Source organism: Orbicella faveolata, unplaced genomic scaffold (assembly GCF_042242905.1).
Source record: "Orbicella faveolata isolate gen_17 unplaced genomic scaffold, um_ofav_v1 contig_46, whole genome shotgun sequence".
Classification (NCBI taxonomy): Eukaryota; Metazoa; Cnidaria; class Anthozoa; order Scleractinia; family Merulinidae; genus Orbicella; species Orbicella faveolata.
This window is the reverse complement of record NW_028301576.1, coordinates 30,130,044-30,151,075: the sequence shown is the minus strand read 5'-3', so window position 1 is coordinate 30,151,075 and position 21,032 is coordinate 30,130,044. Positions and strand designations below refer to the sequence as shown.

The following is a 21,032-nucleotide window of genomic DNA, read 5'->3' as shown; positions in this document are numbered from 1 at the left end:
TTGAACATAGAGTGTATTTATTCACAACTGTGTTATGTATTTTCTTGTAATATGAATTTGGAATTTCAAAGTCACGCTCCGTTAAAATGTTTATAATAACTTAAGTGTAACCCACATAATTATAAGAACCTGCTTGATCTTGCTTGGCTAAGTAGGTTCTTATATTTTGCGTATTAAAATAGCAGATTGCTGCCAGCAGTTTCTTAAACCACTAGGTTCTTTACCTTTGGGTTTTTACTGTAACAGGGTTTTACTAATAAACACTAGAAAGTGCATTTTACCTTCAAAAGTGAAGTATGTCCTTTTTCTTTTTGTCGTTTGCCGGCTGGAACGTGAATTTTCATCTTGCCTGGTGCATGCTTCAAGCAGTGCTAGTACCACCATGTCCAACTCTGAGGACGACACTTCAAGACAAATTTGTCGATGATTCAGTACTTTTTCCACTGAAAAACGGTTGCTGCAGTTTTCTTCTTCCACTTCCTGTAAACATCCGCAGCCTACTTTGAAAAAAGATTCCACTTTTTGATTTTCAATTACGTCTGATTCTCTCCATTCAATCGTGTCAGCATGTTGGGAAAATTCAGCCTGACTGCAGTTCTCATCGCTTTCCTCTTCACGGTCTGAATCTGACGATTCATTTTCATTGTTATCAGATATTTCATGAGCCCTAGTTCCAAAGTAAAGTTCCTCCGCTAACTGCAGGTCGTTGGCAAATGATGCAGAAATGTTTGAGGAGTTTAGACAAGTGTAACCCATAACAGCTTCGTTTGTAAAGAATTTAGAAAATTCATGCCTTTCGGGAGCCTTTCACATTTTGTGCCAATTTTATGTGGAAGTGAAATATCCCGTTGTTTTACATCAAGCCTCTGTCACAAGTGAAGATGAGTCAGATAATTTTATTGCGTGAAAATTTTAGCTTTTCCGAGCTGACGTTAAGTGTGTAGCCCTGTCAGCAGTGCTCACGAAACTGTTCAGTCAGACCACTTTGTGCAACAATGAAAATTAATAAGTAATACTAGTAGTAATCAGTGATTAGAGAGAAACGCACTGACGCAAAGGGGCAGAATACCTTTTCTGGGTGAAAATCTGTGTCAATAACAGCTTTGTTTGTAAAGAATCCAAGTAAATGAGCGTATTTATACCCCCTTGAAGGCCTTTCACATTTCGTGCAAATTTTGTGTTATTAGTGCATCATTACGTTGTTTTACATCAAGCTTGTGTCACTGATAGCAAGCAAGGATGAGTCAGATAATTAATGCGTGCGAATTTTAGCTTTTCCGAGCTGACTTAAAGTGTGTAGCCCTGTCAGCAGTGCTCACGAAACTGTTCAGTCAGATCACTTCTTGCCACAATAAAAATTAATTAGTGATATTATGTACAACTTTTCTATGAAGGTTAGATGATGGGTTGAATGCCACAATGTAAATAATACAAACCAAGACTGTACCACTTGTTAACTTGGGAGTCTCGTCAGTGTTAATGATTCACAAGTCTTGAGCAGGCACGAACATAAAGGTTACTACTGCGTGTGGCAAAAGATATAAATAGTCTCATCTCAGAATTACTCACATTCAGTTGGTTTGAAAAAAAGGTAACCACAGCATGGATGCCCCAAAGAATTCCCCTTTGCACGATTCGTCATCTGAGGATGAATTGCGTCCCATTGATGTGGCGTTGGAAGCTTTGGAAAAACTGAAGTCAGGTTTGAGCAAGATGGAATGTGCCGTTTGTATGTACGAGATGGAGTTTGAGCATAGTGAAGACCCATACGATAACCGAGTTCACCCTTTTAGCAGCAGTTTCGAAATACTCATAAAGGTATACGTGAACTAATATTAAATTACTTTCTTTCTTATTCGGATAAACAACCCACTTAATGTAGACATCAAAAAATATATAACTTTTAGATAATGTATAGCGTTTACTCAAAAATGTGCAGTTTTAGCTGGTTGCATTCCGCAAAAGAATTGTGGAAAACTTTGGCGTTAATTGAGAAACTTGCATTTTCTCCTCAAAAAATGGGCGATTGTTGAGACAGAAATCGGGTTCGTGATCGTTCGCACGCACTCTTAATACGTTCGCGTCAAATTACAGTGCACATGTACATGTAGGCGATGAAGGCGAAGTCTGCCCGTTACAAATGTTTGCTGCATATATACATATATACCTCTCTTTTTGGATAACTAAGATGAAAAGGACTCATCTTAAGTGGTATGTTTACTAAATAGAATCAAGGAATTTGCAACCTTAGCCTAAAACATGTTTGTTATTGCTTCTCTTTCTTTAGCTTTTCCTTCATTGAAAAATCTCGACGAGAGTGAGCTTGTAATGTCTTTTTCAATTGCAACCAACGTCTCGAATGCAGATCAAATTTGTCAAACACAAACACGAACTATATATAGTTGCAAATCTGTGCACTTTCTTCCAGCCACAATCGAGGAAAATTTAATTTAATCGGAAACATCGGTCGTCACAATCCAACACAACAATACCTCTAATTTATGAGCAAATTTCATTCGAAAAAAAACTTCGTAAACTAACCACAACATAATTATCGGAGTATTAAACAGAGAAAATTTTGCACTGGTGTTTAAACGCGCAGAAACAGTGTTTAAACATCTATCGAAAGCGTTTAAATGGGTTTAAACTCTTTCGTTTTAAGGTGTTTAAACGCCATTTTGACAATTCACCTTTAACCACCTTTTCCAAAATAGGGTCACATATGTTCTGGACAGATGTACAAAAGAAAGGTTCTTGAGGTTATATACCTAGAAATGACCTTTTTGATTTATGTATTGTGTAGTCCCAGAAAATATCCATACTCTCTGCAAGAAGCAATTTTGATTTCCAGGAGGGTGGAGGTTATCTAAGACCAAAACATTTAAAGAAATGTATCAAGCTGGATTTGAATTTACCAAGGGTTGGATTGGGGGTTCTTGGAAAAAAATTCGTTTCCATGGGGGAGGTATGGATATTTTCTGAAACTACACATTTCATTTTCCTTTATTTTGTATTCAAGTTAATTAAAATTCATTCTCTTATTTTTGCAGGTCTACACCTTGTCACCTTGTGATAAATGAAATTTCATTTCAACCGTTCAATGAAATAAAATTGTCCTGAATGATTCACATGTGTCTAAAGATAGTATGTGTTTATATACATGTCTGGGTAGGGTTATTTGAAAAGTGGTTTATGGTATCCAGTTAGATCACTATCCAGCAGATAACACGTTTTGGTTCATTAAATTGTTATACACTGGATAGCAATTTATCCGGTGGATAATGTTATTCAGCCTTCAAACAACTGGCACCTGCTGTATATTGTTAGACATGAGATGAATATAGCTAACCCATATCCAAAGCGGGGGATTTGATCCTTGTGGTACCCAGACCTTGCTTTTTTTTACGATTGTTTGTGTAAAAAAGTCAGTTTTCTATAATCTATGTAACAGAAAGAAAATTGCCTCCGAGGGGAATCCCATCGTAAAAGGACGGAGGCGCCAGTCAGAAATGTTGATAAGAGCTCCTGGTTACCAAGATCCTGGTTTGTGGGTGTGACTTGGAATTTTTTTACCATTTAGAAATACCAATTCTAAAACGACAATCTCTTGTGATATTTTTTCAGCCCAATACCCTGAAAGGTACCTTAAACAGTGGTGGATCTAGGGGAAGGGCCCAGGGTGCCTGGGTTGCCTCTTATTTTAAGTAAAAAAGAGAAAATCACAGAAGGAAAAAAAGGTGGCGGGGCAAGCAAAATGAAACTGCCCTCCTTAACTCTTGGTCTAGATCTGCCACTGATAAAGACTCCTGCTGTGTGCCTTGCGAGGCTGAACACGCTAAGAGGTACCAAATACGTTTCTTCAAACCCTAAAAGGTACTACGAACACCACCGTTTTTTTTCTATGAAAGTCTCCCCCGGGAAAATTGCATGGTGGCCTTTGATCTCTGCACTTGTTCGTAATTATTGTTGTAACCATTCTAACTTAAACAAGATTAAGTCATGCTGTTAGAGGTGTGTGGCCTGTCCTCGCATGATACCCCGTCACATTGTGGAATCACGCTAGTCGAAGTAATAAAATTCCACGAGTACAAACCAAAGATTTTCGTCTTACCTGGACAGTGAACGGGCTCTGAGCAAATTAGTTCACAAACGTATTTGCCATTATCATCCATTAAGCTTAAAATGCACACATTTATAATGCACACTTTTGTGACGCACACTTTCTTAAACTAGCTATTGCTCAAGTTTGGAAATAACTTCTTCCTGGTTGATTGCATTCAAACTAACCAATAGGAATAGAGGAACAGTAGTCACTGGAACCCAGTTCCCCAACCTGAACAAACAATCAGGTGTGCTCTTAAGAAGAAGAGATAAATGAAACCGGTTCTCAAACAAAAAAATTTTTTCCAGGCAGCCCACAACAAGTGAAAAATGGATTGCACTGATGGTGAAAAGATATGGAAAGGTATGAAGCATGCAGATAATTCAGTTTAATGCCATCTCAGTTAGAGAGGGTGGAGTTGTATACTTTTATTTTTTTTAATGTTATTGTTCTCTAATAAATTTCTAGCGACGTCATCCAGTTGTCCAATCTGGAACAACATGTTGGGTTCAGAATTCTAGTGACGTCATCCAATTCATTTCCAGTCTCAGGAATCAATGTTCATGGTCATCACAACCATGAACTACAATCAAGAGTCATTATCAACACGAATCCACAGTCCTCTTTCGGGATAGCCAAGAACCCCACATTCCTCATTCTTCATTTAAATTAATGATGGAGTCCACAAAAGGCCCACTACATTTGGTGTTGTCACTTGCTCTCGAAAAAGTGAAGAAAAAGTGCGTGTTACAGCTCAGCAAATAGTCACTCTGGAAAACAATGGAACAATTTTTCATGGTCAAGGAAAAGTCAGGGAGTTGTATTTGGAGTCAGGAAAAAATGACTTTTGACAAATCGCTGACTTTCCCCTGACCTTGAAGAATTGGTACCAGTTTCTGTTCTGCTGTAAAGACAATAATTCTTAAATATATCAAACAAACTAACCAAAATCACGTCAACCTCAAACTGGCTGAGTTTAGTTTATTTCACTTTTCAACTTCTTTTCTGGACTCTTACATGTCATTCATGGGCTTTTCATATTAAAATTCACCCAGGTTTTCTACTGTGAAAAAATACATAAGTATACAATATCCTCCATTATAGTTAACCAATAAATTTTCTCCAATTCGTATTGGCTTGAATTTATCACGTGAGACATTATCAGCCCATGGTGCCCATATAGGGAAAATACCCAGATTGATAGTACTCATCCATGAAAATTTTTCTGCAAACAAGCTGGCTTATAGAAAATAGACAATTGAAACTGTAATAATTGGGCTTTGGTCTGTTTTCTTTTTCAGATTTATGTTTGGCCTTCCACGGCTTTTGTTGAAAAAGTTGAAAATAATTCATTATGATTTTTGAACTGGCATGCGGAAGAACATTTAGTGGTGAACAATAAAGACAATAGAGTGTTTTTGTCTCTGACCTATTGTACAAATAGTTCCTATTTAATTTCCATGCCTCTTGCAGTGAAGGAAATATATATATTTGGTGTCACCATATGAGGAAGTAGCAGATCCCATTAAAATAGTGCTCAATACACATATAGTGTAGAGCTGAGTATATGAGTAATAACGAAGAGGCAAGATTTGCTGTTACTCCGAGTTTCGTGCTTACGCACTCATCAGACAGTATTTAATGATAAGCATTTCTATCAACTAGATATATATACACGGTATTAAACAATAGGCTAATTGCTGGACTAGTTGCATTACAATAAGTGATAGTTATACTGGAAAACAATAGGTGTGAAGACAGAAATTACGGGGACGAGTATAAACTGCGTGGGTGCAGTACAATATAAAGAAAGTGTCAAGCGTTCTTCAAGTAGAATTTGTTCTCGTGCCGGCATTTAGAAATAAGTTCTGATCTTTTGTTTAGTAGATTGTCGTTGCTATGTTTGATAATCATTAGTTTTTCTGTGAGGCAGAGGTCGCATCGTTTGGAAATGTTGTTGTAGGGTCTTGCACGGCTAATAATTGACCATTTGATGTTGAAGTCTTGTTTTTTGTCGTGTAGTTGCCAGATGTATTTAGAAAGCTCGGTGCTGTTGATGTGTTTTCTGTGCTTAAATGTGGATTTGTGCTGCGAGAATCTCTGTTTGAATGTTCCTTCTGTCAGTCCAATGTAGTTCTTGGTTGTGTTGTTAGTTGTAACTTGTGCGTTGTAGATTACACTGGAAGTCAGGCATTTGTTGTCTAGCGGGCATTGGTCTTTTTTGCGGCAGTTGCATTGCTCTCCGGTGATTGCGTTGGCGTTGTTGTCGGCGTTTGTTATTTTCATGTTGTGTTTGTTGATTACTGTTTTCATGTTGTCCATGCAACTATAGCTGACTTTGACGTTGTTTTTGTTGAAGAGGCTGTGGTATTTATGTTGGTTCGGAAAGTGCTTAGATATGAGCTTCAGGAATGTTCTACCGATGTTTGTCTTTACGTTTTTACTAAATGGAGGGTTGTACCATATAATGTTTCTTTGTCTGTTGCGTCGGGGGCGTGTTGGTTGATTGTCTTCGTTGTAAATTAGTGTTTCAGAGTATCCGCTGGCTTTCAAAGCAGTTTCGTAGATTGGTTTGGCCTTGTTGAATTCGTGTTCGTTGCATGAGTTGGCGGAAATACGGCGATTGATGGATGCTGGAAGTTGCTTTATTATGTTAGGTGGGTGGTTAGACTTTGTGTTGATGTACTGCGGCTCGTCGTTAGGCTTTCTGTAGGGGCAGTAGGTACCTTTTGTAAGATCGAAGGTGACGTCCAGGTAGTTAACAATTTTCATGTTAGTCTGTATGGTAATGTTAAGTCCATATGTCTTGAAGCGTCTTGTTATGTCCTTCCTTGTACGGTCTGCTTGAGGTCCGGAGATGTTTTTGAAGATGGCAAGTCCGTCGTCTCTGTAAAGCCCGATGTTGTCTATCCCGTATATGTTACACAGGTCGTCGAGAATGAATAAGCCTACGAGCTCGCATACTTCGGCTCCGTCGAAGCTGCCCATAGTAACGTCAAAAGAACTGTTGTTTTTCTTGATCCAGGCGGTGTTACTGTCAAAGAGAAGGGATTTCCTTGAATGCATAATAATATCGATGTCGCGGTCCGTAATGGAAGTGAATTGTTTGGCGAAGTTGATTGCGTCTGTAAGAAGTTTCTCAGTAATAGAAGGGTAGAAGTTCTCAATGTCAAATACGGCGAAGGTATGTTGATCTTTGTGTTGTATAGAGGAGAACCAGTTGATGACGGATGATGAGTTTTTCCATTGGTTAAGGCCAGTCTTCTGTCTCACAATCGTGTTAATGTTCGCGAGGATTTCTTTACTGATACGTCCAATCTCACTTTTTGCAGGGTTAATGAGTCTACATGTAGGTTTGTTCTGGAAGTTGTCTTTATGGTCTTTGAGTGTTATAAAAGCCTGTCGTTCAGCCATGCGTTCCGCGCGGTCGTCAATGTTCAGATTAGTAGCAATGACTTGAGCTTCTTTGTTAATAGCAGTAATCGTATTAGAATTTGCTTTCTTGTACGTCGATGTGATATTGTCCTTGAGAAGCTTGTCGTGCGAAGCTTTGTCTACTTCGTAGTAGTTGGTTGTTTTGTCAGCAGGTATGAATGTTTTTGTGGAGTTGTTTATTTTCCTAATGTCTTGTTGTAGATGGTCTTGGAAGTCATCTCGTATTTGCCTGAATTCAATGTTCTTGATCATTTCGTACACGTCAGTTTCAAAGTTGTTTAGGTCTTCGTTCTGAGGAGGGCATTTTCTTGATTTAAAACCAAAGTTGTTGTTGTCAATGTTGTCGTCGTCGTTGTTGTGGTCTGTGTTATTCTTATCTTTATTCTGTTCGAAGAAGAAGGCTTTCCAACGCATACGCTTGATTACACTTTCGGTCTTTTCGATGAGTTTCTTGAGGTAGGAGTTTCTTGGCGGGATAGGAATGTTCTTCATTGAATAGTTGAATCTTGTTTTCTCCATTGTGGATAACGGCGATCGGCGAAAAGTGCTCTACTGTTGTTAAGCAGGAGCGAATATAACCATATGAGGAAGTAGCAGATCCCATTAAAATAGTGCTCAATACACATATACCGTGTATATATATCTAGTTGATAGGAATGCTTATCATTAAATACTGTCTGATGAGTGCGTAAGCACGAAACTCGGAGTAACAGCAAATCTTGCCTCTTCGTTATTACTCATATATTTGGTGTCATGTATGTGTATTTTCAAATGGTGGACTAGAATGCATTGTCAACTTCACCTTTCCGTGTTTATAAGAATCAAGCAGTGACTTCCGACTCAAGAATTCTTCATGTTTGTTACGCATGTCACTTCTCTTAGCAGGACTTGCCATGGGTCAGATATCATGATTGAAAGCTGCTGTTCCAGGAGCTTGAAACCCAAAAGCCAATGAGAGGTGGTTATTTTCGAAAAACGCAGGCCTTGAATGTCAAATCAAGTTGATTGTCTACTAGTAATTAGCTGTGGTCAGTTTCCATGGTATTAAGACAAAATCCAATAGAAAATCAAAGAATTTCAGTTCTTAGTGGACAAAAATCTGGCACATGAATTAAGAGAAAGAGATCAGTCTAAATACTATCAAATTCTACTTTCAACACTTAAGACCAGCAAAAAAATCTCTGGTATAAACTGTCACTCTCTTTCTTGCTACAGAACTGACCAAATTTTGTCAATTCTACCAACAAATGTCATAGAGCTGGTTAGAAAACAGCCCTAAGCTGTTGACACAATGATGGTGTGAGCAAAGAGAATTTACAATTTGATAGTCAAAGTTAACAAGTTGTATGCCTTTGTGTTCGTTGTGGTGTTTTCTGAAAGAAATAGCAAATATGTTTGTGTTTCTATTGAGTTACAGAAACACTTGTGAAAGTTTGGGAGAACTCAAAAAAGCTATGGAGACACACACCTGCAGCACATGTTCCCACACAGCATTTCTTGTTTTCCCAAACTTCCACTTGTGTCTCTACAACTCAACAGAAACACAATACATGTTTTCCATGTCGTAAATACAAAATATTACTAAAATTGCTACAATAATACAGTTAAACCTCATTGTCTCTTGATCATTTAGATCCCAAATCATTTGCTCTTGGATATGCTTGTCAGTCATTTACTTTTGCATATCTAAATTTGTTTTCTTTTCCTTTGAGACTTCAAGATAGCAGGGTTCAACTGTACTGTTATTATGTAAGTCCCTTCCTCCCAAGTTGAAGCAAATCTTGGCTAAAAAACCAGTTTATTTTTCCCAATTGTAAGGTCTGTTGACTTCATGAAGGGGTTAATTTGTTTTGACTGCTTGGAATAACTTGTGCTCTAGTGTTTCTACAATAAAACATAAGCTAAATTTTGAGATGTAATGGTGCATCTTGTTGTTTTCAGTAGACATTGCGACTGAATATAAACAGCCTGAAGGAAAAATTGCCTTTTTAGACAGCTGTAATTGCAGAATGACATCACAATTTACCATGAAGACCAGGTACTTAATAATGAGAGCAAAACCCTTTATGAACCCCTAGCTGGAGTATCAACATAAAACCAAACCAGCTGTCAAGAGACCAGTTCGTTTAGCCAAGATTACCTTCAACAAATCCCAATCCCCAAAACTGAAAGTAAAGGCTTACCAAGGTACCGCCCACGTTGATAAACATTCTCTGCCACTGCCCTGCCCTCTGCCCGACCCTCTTCTCCATCCACTCCCCTGCCCTCTTCCCCTCCCCCTTGAAATGTTTTCAGGGCTCTCGCTGCTTGGGCATCTCTTAGCTTTGAGGAAGTTACACTCAGCACGCATGTGTCCTCTCTTTTTGTAATACCAGCAGTGTGCTGAAAAAGAAATTAAGTACATATGTGTGAAAATTTCGTGTACTTTAGCTCAGGTGGAAATATTAGCCTGGTTGGAGGAGCTAGGAATTCAGACTGGCTTTTCAAATATATCCTCTATAAATCAAGTAGAGATTTCACAACTAATCAGAATAATTATTCATGTTTATATTATTTCTATGTTTGTATTGTTTAAAAATAAAGAAAAGGCCAATTTCTTGAGAACTGTCTTTCATGATTTCACGGAAAAAATGGTTTTAAAAGATATTGAGTTAGTTAGAAATGTCACTAATCTTAAATCGCCATTTAAAAAAAATTTAATTTATAATACACAATCAAGACCACCAGCATTTATCACAAGAACGAAAGAAGGGTTTAGTTCCCATCTGATAAAATGGTTTGAAAGAGTTTTGCTAAAGGGAACATGTTGTCAACTTCACAACAGCAAGTTTCTTTTTGATGTAGGATACTAAACTTTCAGTTTTGTTTATGGTGACAACAGATATTTCCCTTGGCCATTTCATGATTTTCGTGACAATCACTGCTCAAGAATTCAAGCTTAGCGGTTGATCTTTTTAGCTTGGCAGATAGCTCTGAAACCAAAAAACAAATGATTTTCCAAATTAGCTTAATGCAATATGTTAACTGTGTTCAAAATTTTGTTGTCTGTTGTTTCATGTATATCAAACAACATGCAAAACATTTGATATTGTACCTTGATTTTGAACTTGTAATTTCTGGAGATCTGCAAAAAAAATTATGAAGCAATTAAATGGTGGATGAAAGTGAGACCTCAAGTTCAGAAAGACCTTAAATCATAAGCTCTAAGAAAAGCAATTAAGGTTCACTTGGTGTATTAGATCTTGTTAGTTGAGTTTCAACGCTGAAAAATGAAATACCCAACACAAGTGCAACTACCTTTCTAAACATTTGCCTTACCTGAAGGAGGCTGGTTTCTCAACGCATCACCAGGCACGGCTACAAGAAAATGAATTTTCACAATTTTAACATAATATGTTCACTGTGCTGTAATTTCTGAGCAAGAAAATGTATTGCATTGTTGCAACACAACACAACACAAGTTCAACTATTTTTTTAAAACAGCTGCCTTACTTGAAAGATAATTACTTGCTCCGGCCTCCTTGCTTTGCTATTTTTTAAAAACATTTACCTTACCGATTGAGGCTCAGTTCCTGAAGCCTCCTTCTCTGCAGCATCTTTGTCATCTAGAAGAAAATGAGGTTTCACAGCATGAAAATTCAATTTTATCTTCTTCAAAGCCACCAAAAATAAATAGATCAACAAAAATAAATAGAAACCATCAAGGTATTTGTTTCTTGTGTGTCTTGGTGTATACTGTGCCTGGAGAGGGTAACTCCCCATAATGGCCTATACGGAGAGGCTCCGCCCAAAAGGGGTACCTTTCTCAGACTTCAGGTTATTGGCCAAGGAGGGATTTCACAAGTTGAGGAATATCAAAAGGGACAGAAATCAGAGTATCTGGACTCCCAGGACACATAAACTGAACAACTAATACCTGTTGTTTTGGGTAACATCTCTACAGGTAATGCTTGGTGTTCTCCCATAATGTTGTTACTAATTTCATTCCATGGGTTTATAAAAGGGATGTGCTGTTTTTAAGTAGGTATGTGAAAGAGGTACCTTTTTCATAAAAGGTATGACCCCCATATAAAACCTTCTAGAGTAGCCCTCCCCCCCTCTCTCTCTCGAGATTCTGTGGATATCATTTTCAAGAAATTAAGCTTAAATATACCCGTGAATAAATTGTCCTCAAAATGTGTTTGATTGGTTATTGAGAGAAAAAACAACCATTGTTATTCAATATTAGTTATTCATTTGCAGGCTAAACTACATAATATATACAGGGCCACTTATTTACATCTCATTGAATCACAAAAGTGCCTGTTGCATTATACCTTTGTTCTTCACAAGATTTTGACACATGTAAAACAGAAGAAAATGAGGTTTCACAGCATGAAAATTTTCATTTAATATTTTATCATGTAATATTTTTTTATCATGTAATATTTCATCAGTGTTCAACTTACCAGGATTTTCATCACCATCCAAACCAGTACCAGTCGGCATAACTTAATCAGTTTGAGTTTATTCTGATAACTATAACAAAGAACAAAATGTAAAATTAAATAATTTAATGCACCCGCCGACCCAGTCATATAAACCATTGTAACCCTAATCTCATACTGAAAGAGTGAACTCACCTTGAAAATAACAGTTAACAAATTGAACCAAAAGAATTACATATAACCAGCTCGACCATTACATGCTTCAAGTCCTGCGTTTTTGAAAATAACCACCTCTGGTAGGTTTCTTGGTTTGAAATTCTGCAGAGTGACCAATCACAATCACTCTTGCACCCAGTTTGGCAGTGGTTTTAAGTCAACTGAGCTAAAACGCGTCGTTCGCCACGAGTTGGAAATCTTGAGTCGAAAATCACCGCTCGACTCCTAAAAAAGGGGACGGGTTGAATTGACAGCGCAACTACAACTTAATGTGAAAGGCGGTATTTGTGAAGCATGCAGTCAAGGTAAGAAGTTGATATGAAGTGCTTTAAATCGAGATCGCCCCCAGAATGATTCGTCGACTTCTGTTTATTACATGCGAGAACTTCTTGACCTGCGTGCAAAAAATAAAATAATCTTTAATTCCACTAAATAGAGACCATGAAGAAATACTTAAACAGAAAAAGTCCTATTATTGTGATTTAAGCTTTATAAAGAATACCAACATATTACAATATCCTCCGCATGAACTCTAGTCATGTGAGTCCAATCTCAAACAAGATGTTGTTTCAAAATGTTATTAATCTCTAATATATTTCTAGTGACGTCATCCAGTTGTCCGATCTAAAACAACATGTTGGTTCAGAATTCTAGTGACGTCATGCAATTAATTCCTGGTCTCCCTCGCCAAAGATCACCCTGAACTCTGATTGGTCTATTCTTGTAAGCGTGGGGTATATAAACCTCGGGTGTCATAGAGACAAGCATTTTTCACGCGTGGTTTTGCGTCCTGTTGTCTTGATTGGTGAAATACATGCAATGGATTCTTTGCTTACCTATGAATCCAGTTCTAGTAGTAACTCTGATGGCGAGGCATGGACCGAAACACAGCCCCCTTCAAAAAAACGGGCCATCGAACAAATGCTAGGCTTGGTAACCCAGGAAGACGACGTGTTGATGGACAGGCCTGCTTCAGACCCTGAAGTAAGCGATTCTAACGATGGAGCTCCAAAATTCGGTTCAGAGGGATTTCATTCCACAGATAGAGATCAGCTAGACAAAAATGAACTGGAAGAAGGCGGCAGCATTAAAATGGAGACAGATGCCTTTGGTGGCAGTGGAAACATGCATACTACATTTCCCTTGCCAGTTGCAGTTGGAGGGAAGAGGAATCCTTATGCACTAAATATCCGTATCTCAATCCAAGGATGCGCTTTCTTGGCGTCGGTAAAGACATACTTCACGCAGAGAGTAAATCTGGAAAGGCAGAAGGCCACGCTTTGCCCTTTGACTTACGGCAAAGCCCAAGAAAGAGTGCTAGGTACGTATGTTGTTATATATGTCTCTTACTCAGTTCACGCTCAGAGGCTGCACACGCATGTTTGATTGTGGTAAAAAGTATCAAGTGACAGTGACGACGCAACATGAAAGCTTCAAGCTTGCCAGTCCACGTGCCTTTACATAGGACACACACGTATCACTTTGGCAGGTCATGGGGCAAATCAGGTCACTCTGATCAGGCTACACTTACCTTAGCAAGATGATACTGCTGAAGAGAAGTGTCAGGGTTACCAAAAGTAGTCTCATGGTCAAAAGAAACAAATTCAGTTGCACTATTGTCATGGTGCTATCAGTCTCAACAATTACTCATGGAAAAGAGAGTACATTAAGTGAAAAATTAAACAATTGACTTCTTATCTGATTAGGGCGTAAATACTGGCCTGGTTTTTCTCCATGTTTATTAGTTTTTATGTTTGAGAAACTAGAAATATATTAAGGTTTCCTTCGGTAACTACAACTATGGCACGCTTCAAAAGTAACATGAAAACATGATACTCACAGGTTTGACCCCTTTAGACTCACTGTTAGACTTCCAGACAATACCATCGATAGTGTGCGTTTTTAAAAATAGAGCTATTACAAAATATGTGGTGATGACAAGGAAACACAATAATGGTGCAAAATGTTATCAGACAAGATATCCCTTCAGGGAAAAAGAGTTTTCATCATAACCAAAGATATCCCTTTGTCCTGATATCTCATGCTGTGAAGATATGATAACATGATATTGTGATAAATTAAAGATATTATGGAGATATATCTAATTTTGAATGCAATGGCCGGCCATACTAGCCATTCAAAATTCGAAATTGAGTTGTAACATTGAAAATCAATGAAAATCAATAATCACAAGAAATCTTGTGATTGATTGTTATGAATTTCCAATATCTGTCAATTGATTAATCAACAATCGATTTCTATTGACTTTCAAAAGTATCGATATGTTATGCACTGCTTTAACAGTCAATTGTTCACTAAATGGATTTACCCATCCTTCTAGAAATTCCATCCAAACTTGAGGCAATAATGTACGTTACCATTTCGTTCTCAGAAGTCTTGAGAAGCTGTATTAAGTCCGCGTTCAAGTCTGTGACTTGTATTCAAGAAGCATTTGGAAGCACCATGTTATATCTTTGCCACTGTGGAAGGAAAGATGAATCCTTGATCACCAAGGTTTTAACATTGTGAACTCCATGATTTTTCATTTTGGAGACACTTAAAAAATTTAGCGGTGTTTCTCCGTTTCATTTTAAGCCCCAAAGAGGTAATTTTCCATCTTTACAATGAAAAGCAACACTTCAGAAGTCTGTAAACAAAAGCTGTGATGTGCCTTGATCTTCTAGTACATTTCGAACTGTCTGTGTGTGTATGCGCATTAAATCGAGATTTCCCTGGTATATGCAGGAAACCCATAGTATGCAGAGGACACCACCCAAAATTAGGAATACATTCTCTTTCATCAAAACGCAATAAATAAAATGGAATAACAAAGATATAGAAGCTAACTTTAGTTCCAATAACAATAGATCACAAAAACTAAAACACCACAATAGCCCTTTTTACAGTTCCCGACGCCATATGGATTAGTGACCGCGCAAACATGATAGCAAGGCTGCCAGTGACTCAATAGAAGCGTCACAAAAAGGTTTCAATTTCTCAAGCGTGCTATCAGGTTCTTAACTCTATGGTGAAATGGATGAAAGTTTAAGCATCAAAGAAATTTCTCCAGCCCCTGTGAAAAGTAGAGGAAAGTATTGTTTGGTTTTTGGTTGCAATAATAGCGCTTATGATGCGAACGGCTCTCGTACAAGTTATCATTTCTTCAAGTTTTCGAAGGACGTTCAGCGAAGGAATCGCTGGTGTACTCTCATCAAGCGGCAGTATGGATAAGATGGATTTGTAGTTTCCAGCTCTACTGTTCTTTGCCATGAACAATTCCGAGCCGAAGATATTTTGAAAAAACTTTCTGGTTGCTGGGACTTAAGAAAAGGTTTGTTTGTTATGTTTACATGGCAACAGGGCAGTGTTTAGCTATATCACAAACTGGAAAATCCAACGTTATTGTGGTCTTTATTAACCAGACTCCATTTAAATTATCCCAAATTACAGACTTTGCAATTGAGTGGTATTAATCTTTCAAAATTTTATTGTCAAAACTTATGCTTTGTTGTTCTTTATCTGTGAGAGTCAAGAGTTTCCTGCACTGTAGTGCAGTTCACTGGTGCTAAAATATAAAAGTCATCTGAATTAAATTTGATATTGATTTATTTATTTATTTTAAAATATCAAGTTCCTTAAAGTTGCAGATAAGCAATAAATGCCAAATGACTACCCTTCTCCCACCTTTAAATAAAGCTTCTTTTTAAAAATTTAAGGTGCAGAGCCATCTGTATTTAGCTGGACCACTGTAACAAAGCAAAGAAAGGCACCGGGGAAAAGAATGCGACTAGCAACTGATGAGCCATCTCTAGAGACAGCTGGAGTAGCAGCATCAGCATTGGCAGTTGCAGCTTACTCAGTATTACCCCCTGGTGATACATCAGCTGATGCTGATGCTTCATTTTCACAGTGTGATCAACATGCTGCTGAAGTGGAGTGTGAGCCCCCTGATGTTATTCTTGAGCTGCAAAGAAAAATTGCATTGCTTGAAACTCAGCTAGCAGACTGCCAAGAAAAGCTCAGTGAAGCTGAAAAGGAAAATTCAGCCCTATTGGGACGTCAATTTTCTCTTGACAAAATAAAAGATGACAATGTTGCTGTGTTATTTTACACCGGCTTCCCAAGTTATGAGGCATTAATCAGCCTCTACAAATACATTAGACCAAAGCTTTCTAAAATGCAATACTGGAAGGGCGAAAATTTAGTCAAGGAAAGCCAGCCTTATCAAGATGATGAAAACAGGCATAAAGCTGGGCCTTGAAGGAAGCTTTCTTATCTGAATGAGTTTCTACTTGTGCTTATGAGATTGAAGGCTGGTCTCTTTGTCCAAGACCTTGCAGACAGATTTGGGATCAGTACCAGCCTGGTATCCAGGATATGTATCACTTGGATAAATTTGTTGTACTTTGAACTCCAAGACCTATTTCTGTTTCCCACACAGGAGCTTGTTTGCAAAAACATGCCCAAGGAGTTTGCCTAGTATGCAACCACAAGGATAATTTTAGATTGTACTGAACTATTTATTCAGTGACCTCCTGCAATGCTAGCCCTGTCTGAGACATGGTCAGACTACAAACATCACAATACTTGGAAGTTGCTAGTGGGGGTAACCCCAAATGGTCAGGTGACTTTTTTGTCAGATCTCTGGGGCAGACGTGTATCTGACAAACAAATCACGAGAGAGCAGCGTATTGGATTTGTTACAAGCAGGTGATAATGTGATGGTTGATCGTGGGTTTGACATTTCTGGAATTGTACCGGCTGGTGTTACAGTGAACATGCCACCATTTTTGGCTGGCCATGATCAAATGACAGCAGCTGAGACTGAAGAAACAATGAATATTGCTTCCGTTCACATTCATGTGGAGCATGCAAATGGCCACATTAAGACTTACCACATTTTAGATGGGACTTTACCCAATACATTAAGCCCCTATGTGACACAAATTGCAACCGTCTGTGGTTTACTGACAAACTTTCTACCCCCTTTACTACTGCCTGGTAATCCTTCATTATGATTCGTGCACTCATTTTTTGTATACTTAATGGAAAAATATTCAATAATTTAGGGCATATCTAAGGGCTTAAGGGCTGATTACATTTACATGAGCCATGCTGGCCTGGTTAGTCTAGTCCTTATCATCTGGTAATCAAAGTAGAAGCAATTTAATACCCAGTACACATTTGCTGATATATCGTGCATTGCAGTTAAATTTAGATGTTTATGCTTCATGTGACAGTGGAAGTTTGAAGAGCACTGGAGCAAGTCTTAGCAATTAGAGTGCAAGCTCAAGGTCTTATCGACTGTGAGTTGGCATCTCAGACCGAAAATGCATCTAGCCAACCACAGGGAACCCAAAGGCTGTTCATGTAATCAGCCCCTTAGCTTCCAGTAATTTTGTATTCTAAATAAGTAGCTATTGTTCATTAATGTATAACCACTGAGACTCGATAGAAAAATTATTTATGGTTGAAAAATGTTCACTTTACAACAATGCATTTCCTTAAAAGTTAAAGGTAGAGTACCTTTCCTCTTTGAACTCATCTGGTGAGCATCTCAGGAAAGAAAGCCCTTTGATAAAAATAATCAATCTGGTAGAAAATCATTAAACCATCTGCTATTTTCAAAATGGATCTTTTCAGTAAACAGCGGCATGTCTTCTCCAAAGTGCACTACAAAAAAATACCTTTAAGGGGCATCATGGAACAGTACAGCTGACCTTGAACTTGACAAAAGTAATTATGGTTCCTTTTGAGTTTTACAGAGCCATCAGCTAGTTTCTCCAAAAATATTCTTTGTTTTACAAGCTTCATCAACAGTCATGCCAGCTTTACTGAATGGAGATTTAATTTCTATGCCCCATTTTTCACCAGTGTCAGTCATAGTTACTATTCTGTCTAAGCTTGCTCCAAGGTATGGTTTGTCCTTAGACAGTGATAATCCAGGTTCCTCCACTTCCACAGTAATTCCATCCTTGCTCATTTCCCTTCTGAATAAATCAACAGCTTTCTGTTCACTTTCGATTCCATACTGTACAGCTTTAGTTGTGAAGTTACCATAGAGCATTGCTTTTAATTTATTTGACAGCTCGACTTTTGTTTTAGCCACATTTCCAACAATTGAGGCTGTCAGTACAGTTTTTCTTTTTTCAAACCACAAGTTGTTTTTTGATTGTCCTCTGGTCAGCCTTTCAGTCTCTTGTATCTCCTCTGGGGTAATTGTTAGACTAGAGACATGCTCATCGATCATACTTTTGAAATGATTAGTTGCTATGTCAGCTGTCGGTGAACGCAACACTTTCCTCTTGCTCTTCTGACACTTGCTCTTCTGACATCTCAGAGCAGTTTGATTTAATGTCATGAAAGAGAAAAAACAAGCTCGAAGCTAGACAGTTTTGAAGGTTCTCGCTAAAAGTTTTGAACCTTCGTCTATTTTACGCTGTTGTGGCGGTCTTGGGTCAAACTTTATCACCTTTGGCTTTATGCAGATGTTTTTCTTCCCAAATGTTATCTTCCTTATTAAGGTCTGGTTGAGGGGTTTGGCTGCGATGCTCTGATTGCGTGGGACAACCCATACTGAAAGACGCGATGTGCAAGATAGTGGTTCGGGATGATTTTGTAGACCTCGATGCGTGAAATCTTCTAAGGCAAATAACACACCTCCAGCATGGTTGCACTTTCCCTTACCATGCGAACCAAGCCCGGTAGGACAAGTACAACCTGCGTGTAAAACATCACACTGAGGTGTGAACTCGACAACAACTCTGTAAGGCATCTTTTTCATTGATGGTAAAACACTGGCTTTTATGTACGTCTTGTTCTCATGAGTTTTGCTTTCAAGTCTTTTAACGTTCCCTTCAAAGAAAAATTGATAAGATTTTAGTTTCTTATAATTTGTTCCCTTCAGCACAATGTGGCAGTACTTGCGAGTTGACACAACAAGGTAATCGTAAAGTTGTATAAAATTTAGTTCGGGAAGCTGTCGCAAATCAGTGGACCATCCAAGAGCATAGATTCGTCGTAAAGTTTCATCGTACTTGAAGTCACCTCTAGAATCCTGGTCATTCTGAGCACTATTATCGGCATTTTGCTGTTGATTCGTGGCCAGTGGTAATACATTTCGCACGAGTATTGCGTAGACTTTTAACACCAAGTCCGCTTTCATTCCACCCGTCGTTTTCGAATTTGAACGCAAAATCTCTTTTAAATCCTTTGCTTTTAACTTCTGGATATCCTCTAGTGTTGAAATCTGCACATCCTTGTGAACTAGAACCATTTTCGAAGTGATTAAACATAGAAAGCCTTCCCTGATCAGCTGTATACAATGTATTTGTATTTTGCGGGTCACCAGCAACCTCGCTATCATGTTTGCGTGGTTACTATTCCAACATGGCATTGGGAACTGTGAAAAGGGCTATTATACGGAGTGCAGATATATGATCAAAGTTTGAAGCGCTAAGAGTTGCAAAAAATACAAGGAGCGATTTCAACCTAAATTATATTTTATACATGAATATAAGAAAAATCTGCACAAACTCACTCTCACGTGTGACAGCTTGCATTTGTTAGATCGCATTTTCAAGTTTCACGTGTAGCCAATGAATGTGTGCAGGAAAGTTTGTCGAAAGTCTTTTTCTTTGGTGCGGAAAAAAGTTTTTTTATCTGGTGAAGTTGTGTTACAAAATATTATTATTCAGTAGGGCACTTCAAATTATTCTGAGCAAGCTGCTCACCAAATGCCTCCATTTAGACCATTATGATGTAGCCCATTGGCACATTGTTGCAATCGTCCACCACATAGCCACCAACAGTCGCCATAAAATTTGTTACTGCCTCAAATCTGGAAGACTTTTCATATCCCAGACACCCTTCTTTTTCGACTAGGGGATTGGGATCTACTTTACGTGTGCATTCATTAGTCATCTCATTAGACGTATCATTAGAAGCCATGCTGGTAAGTCAGAACCTTGTTGTCGTTCAACTGGAGAGAACGATCATAGCTTTGTCAATGCTTTGATGTAAGTCCCATCTCGGTAGGGTGCTTGTCATTTAGAAGAAAATGAAAACCAAAACTCTTGGATGAAAATCAAGTGATTCCACTGGCATTGTGGTGATGGACTCCGAAAAGTTTTTTCCAGTTTGCTTAATATACAAGTGCATGACATACCCTTATAAAAAAATTTTACATTCAGAGCACAACCATAAAATGTTTTTGATGTAATTAAGGGTAAATAGCTCAGACAAAGGCAGACTTGTCCAACAAAACAATGGTTGTGCAGAAACATCAAACACTGGGCTGATAAAATAGAGAAAAGAATCCGAAAGTGCAGTAAAAACATGTTGCTCAAAATTTAATCAATCAAACAAAGGCAGTAAAAGTTATGGTCCAGGAAAACAATGGTTGCATTTACTTTGAGGAAAAAGGAGTCCAAAGACCTATTATGCGGGACGACAATGGTCTTCCACAGTAAAATTCTGTTTTATACATACCAATGAATAAAAATGAAAATGCAACTTGCTACAAAGTATTACAAGCTATCCAATGCCGACAAAATCAAATGTAAAAGAACGTGCAAACTAACTACATGTAAATAAATCGCCTGTTCTGCAGGCTAAAAAGAACGTGATTCTTGCCTTCAAGCAGTGGTGTGTTACAAAGATGCAATTGACAAAACGATTTTATTTCAAAAGGCATAAAATTTAATGTTTTTTAATGAAATAAAATTTTGTCAGCGATCAAAGAAAGTAAAATTAAAAATAGAACAACTATAGGGCCCCATACTCGGCATGAAACCTCAAAGTGAGAATAATGCTTTCATGGGAACAAACACATGGTTCAGCTGGATACAAGA

The 21,032-nt window shown here is 38.1% G+C and overlaps 3 pseudogenes; 2 read left to right on the top strand and 1 right to left on the bottom strand.

Moving 5' to 3' along the window:
* Positions 1 to 14,565: 14,565 nt before the first annotated feature.
* LOC110059832 (uncharacterized) lies at positions 14,566 to 16,618 on the top strand (annotated as a pseudogene).
* A 21-nt stretch (positions 16,619 to 16,639) lies between these two features.
* LOC149099627 (uncharacterized) lies at positions 16,640 to 17,355 on the top strand (annotated as a pseudogene).
* A 366-nt stretch (positions 17,356 to 17,721) lies between these two features.
* Positions 17,722 to 19,456, bottom strand: LOC149099626 (uncharacterized; annotated as a pseudogene).
* Between the last annotated feature and the right edge of the window lie 1,576 nt (positions 19,457 to 21,032).